This window comes from Emydura macquarii, unplaced genomic scaffold (genome assembly GCF_026122565.2).
Source record: "Emydura macquarii macquarii isolate MOO-44397 ecotype Brisbane River unplaced genomic scaffold, CSIRO-AGI_Emac_v2 contig_2362, whole genome shotgun sequence".
Classification (NCBI taxonomy): domain Eukaryota; kingdom Metazoa; phylum Chordata; order Testudines; family Chelidae; genus Emydura; species Emydura macquarii.
Genome location: NW_027132499.1, coordinates 4,195,101 through 4,199,486, shown reverse-complemented (window position 1 = coordinate 4,199,486; position 4,386 = coordinate 4,195,101). Strand labels below are relative to the sequence as shown.

The 4,386-nt window shown below is 40.2% G+C and overlaps 1 long non-coding RNA gene across 1 annotated transcript; it reads left to right on the top strand.

Moving 5' to 3' along the window:
• Positions 1-613: 613 nt before the first annotated feature.
• Positions 614-2,361, top strand: LOC137161622 (uncharacterized). Its single transcript, XR_010922144.1, has 2 exons — positions 614-705; positions 1,407-2,361. It is a non-coding gene; the product is annotated as an uncharacterized lncRNA (long non-coding RNA).
• The last annotated feature ends 2,025 nt before the right edge of the window (positions 2,362-4,386 follow it).

Sequence of the window (4,386 nt, the reverse complement as noted above, 5' to 3'; positions counted from 1 at the left end):
GAAACTGATTCCTAGTCAACCATGTTTATTTTCTTCAAACTTCAAGGTCATTCTTTATCCAGGAAAAACAAATTCATAATCTCTTCTGTTTTTGATGAAGAGGGAAAAACCTGCAGAACACCATGGGGGAGAGCTGTACAGGGGGAATTTAGCTGTCCATCATGATCCTCTGCAATTAGTCTAATTGGAAGGCTCAGGAGCAGCTCAGTGCAGTGCTGCTTGCCCATGCCAGGTGTGATGATTTGGGGAATCTATGTACAACTTCTGAATTCTGTTTGATATTAGGGGGCTCTTTATGTGTGTCTGTGGCAGAATGCATTCTATGGTGAATGTGGGGTTTGTTTGCTTTCTCTGTTTTCCTTTTACCTCCATGTTGGACTGGAATCTAAGGGGTCCTGGTGCAGATTAAACAATAGAGGGTCATTAACTGAAGTGCTGTCCCACTGAACTGGAACCATCCTAGACAGTAGGCTGACTGTTACCTGTAATAAATGATTTATCAGAGGAGAGGTCACCAAGCAATGAAGTTACCTTATAGGAGTGTGTGGTCACTTGTTAAGGCTGATTAGGAAGTCACATGACACTGGAGACTGGAAGATTATAAAAGGGCAGGAGCTGTTTCCCTTTGGGCCTTTGGCCATTTTCACCAGTTCAGGTTGAGAGGAGCTGCAGCAGCAAGAACACAGATGGAATCCCAAAGGAAGGGTGAGCTAGCATGAGGGGCATTACATTCAGGGTGTTTGTTGTTTTCTACATGATCTAACCTCTCTTGTGCTTCACCTCTTAAGAAAAGAGGAATTGTGTTAGAAACCTTCGGCTAAGCCTGTGACTATTTGCTTCCAATATCACATGCCCTTGAAGAAGTACACTGAAAACTGGAAGGTTTGCACCTATGGTGGAGTTCTGGGGAACATGCAAAAGCTGCTGGGGATGTTTTGGGAAAGAAGGCACAAGTGTCAGGATCTGGGCAATGGGCCCACTGCCAAGAGGGGTGTCAGAGACAGTCTGCGCCTGGAGTGTGTGCCTTGAAGCCCAAAACGAGGGACTGTGTCTAAACCCTGCCCTGCCACAGCAAGCTAAGGGCAGCTGTTATTCAGTGTTTTGATCCCTCACAACAGTCTGCTGAGTGTACAACAGGGGGAGCTTTACCAGATCCATGATCTGGTCTCAAAGGCAACTAAATAGCACCTCATGATGAAAGATTTGTAGGTCTTGGGGAAGCTGAGCCGAATACTTTCAATGACATCAAGCCAACAGAGCTAAACAAAAATGTTATTGGTATCCCATAAATCTAAACTACCTCTTTAAACAGAGATTTATATCTGGTCCCTTTGATTAATGATTGCATGGACCAGTCCCTCCCTAATACCTTTCCAGTGTTGCTGACAGTACTTTGTCTTCCACAGTCTCCACCTACCTTAAATATTTCATCCACTTCCTGGGGGAGAGGAGTCTGGATTGACTGACTGACTGCTTTGTTTTTGTCAGAGAAGTGGCCAGATGCAGACTCCAGATCAATATGTAAGCCCAGAAAGGACCTCACAGAGGCTGTGACAACCTATTCTGCATGAGCAATTTGTTCTCTGGATCTATGCCATTCCACTTTTTTCCACTTCCAAAACACAGCAGAAGACTCTCTGATCACTGGCAGGCTCCACCCATTGTATTTCCCCTTGTACTCTGGACTGCACCCTTTCATCCAGGAAGAGACAGCATTCATGTCCTTATCCCTATTTCATATTAATGCATGTGTGTTCATATTTGAAAACTGGATTTATCATGACCTTATTATGTTGCTTAATTTATGCAAGTGTTAGTTTATAATTAATATCCATAACTCTATTTTATAAATTATATCTAGCATACTAGTTTGACATGAGTTTCTTATCATGTCACATTAGCTGCTAGGTTATAGTTGTGATATGCATACACAGGAAATGGTAACAAAAATAGCAGCCACCTGGAATGAAGAATAAGTGAAAGCTCCTATGGCCTTTGCCTAGACTAGCCATGATCCTGGAGTGAGGGACGTGAAAGGACTCCTTGGTACACATGCCAGATGGTTAGACTGGGTTGAACAATGAGTTCTTAAAGCGTCTGTCAGAGCCCCACAAAAGAAGAATGTTGGTATTATATTCAGCACTGCTGGCTTGAGAATTCTGTCAAGCTACTGAGGACAGAGTGTGCTTAAAAAACAAAGGGACCTCAAAGAACTAATGTTCAGTCTCAGTGCATAGATTATATCATTACGTTTTTTAATCTAGTGCCACAGTGGAGATCACCAAAATACCATGTCATTAAGGGTTATTAGCTTTTTTGGTGACTTATTGCTTGTAATAAATTACGGGAAGTTTGATCTCATGCTTCTACCTTAATTTGAATTGATTTTTCCTGGTTTTCAAAGAAATTCCCAATTGGAGAGGCCTCCGTCAGCAGGGTGGAATGCATGTCAGTTTAACAGAGACCAAAGGAAATAAAAAACCACGTCTATCTGAAAGTTGTGAGGGTTTGGCATTGAGCTCAGTGGTATCGCTTCTGAGTGGTAGGTCACAAGGGTATCCAACACAAAAAAAAAAAAAAAAAAGGTTCTTATTTGGCTGTTGTTCAACACCTACCGTTTTGCTGCAGGACTGAAAATGTATAAAGCACGAAATATTCCTTATGATGCCAGAAAGGATTTAATTTACACAAAGCTCAACAGTGTGGGTGAGCATTTCAGACCAGGGAGTAGATAAAACTGTACAGACTCTGTCACAAGGTTTCCAAAAGGCTAAGGAGTCTATGCAGTGGTTCAATGGGAGTGTGTCCAACTCAGTCTTGCATTCCAATATCTGTATATTACACAGTAAAAAGTAAAGTCCAGACATAGCAAGATAGAAGTGACTTTCTTTTAAAGCAGGCCGCCCTAAGAAAAATATTTTTAGAGTTGGTCAAAATGTTGCCTTGACACAAATATTTTGTCAATTTTTTTTTCAAAACAAATTGTTATGGAAAATTCTTCCTTTAAAAAAATGCAGTATATTTTTGAAAACTGAAAAGTTACTTTTTTCAGTTTTTCATCCAAAAATAGAAAATGTTTGACATTTTATTTTTACAATTAAAAAAAATAAATTACCATTTTCTTTCCAACTCTACCTGTTAGCTCTGAAAACAAAAGAAAATAAATCTATTTTATTAAACTAACAAATCCTGACTTTGCCTTTCTAGACTAGATTATTGTCTACATAATAAGGTAATGTGCTCCAAGGGGTGTGATTTCTAAAGCACACTAACGCGTTGCACATTAATTGGTCCATGTAGACCCTTCTGCTGTACTTTAGTGTACTGCTGCTATAGGGAACCTTTAGTTCACAGCAATAGGGTCTACATGGACAATTAATGCACAACACATTAGTGCACTTTAGGAATCACCCGCCACACACATACACTTTATAGACAGATGCTGAGATTTGTACTGTCCTTCACAGTACCTCTGCTTATGTGCCAAGTTGGTTTTTTGCATGTCTAGTGGACAAGTCTCTGGGTCATCCTTATAAAACATATTGCAGTATTCTACAGTAGTAGATCAGAACACTTCACTGAATGTTATTATATTGTACACTTTATCATAAGAACTATCTGTTTCATGGAATCTTTCTTGACTTTAGCCTCCTTAAGTCAGCAACACCCCTAATTTCATTGCTTTTCTAGGAGTATAAAGAAGCCGCATAATGCAGATGATTGAACAATAGCCAGCCCAATTGCTTGTCCTTTTGAGACAGATAGGCATTACTGGATTAAGGAAACTTTGGTGATATCCCTGAAATAGATTTAGTGGGATACCAGTGAAGGTAAGGGAGTATGTTGGGGGAGAGAAAACATCTAGAATCAGGTTTGATTCAGTATTTGGGATAACATTTGGATCAATTAACCCTTTCTGTACTTTATTTTGGATTGGCTTTTTTGTAACATTTCATTTCCTAGGAGAAGAAAGAAGAGATGCTTTCAGACTCTTACATCAACACAGTCCATTTCCTAGAACACCATATGTTACTCAATCACTAGAAAAACACAAGATGTTACAAATGAAGGAAAAAGCTTCCATGGATTTGCCTGAATCTCCTCACTGAATTTTAGTAGCCTATGCTCTTTATTTCCTATCCCCCCTCCCCACTCTTAGTATCTCCACTGCAGCTCTGAAGATGGCTGAAAGCCACCTATCTTGCAGCTTCTGATTCATAGATTCATAGCGTGAGATCTTCACATCCACTCTGGCCTCTATACACTTGGTAAAGGGTCTAGAAGAGCATAGAGGAGCCCTAGAAGCCCCAAATTCAGCTAGAGAAAAATGTCTATGGCACAAAAACTGAGTGATAGAAGACCGCAATTTAGACATGTTTGCACTGC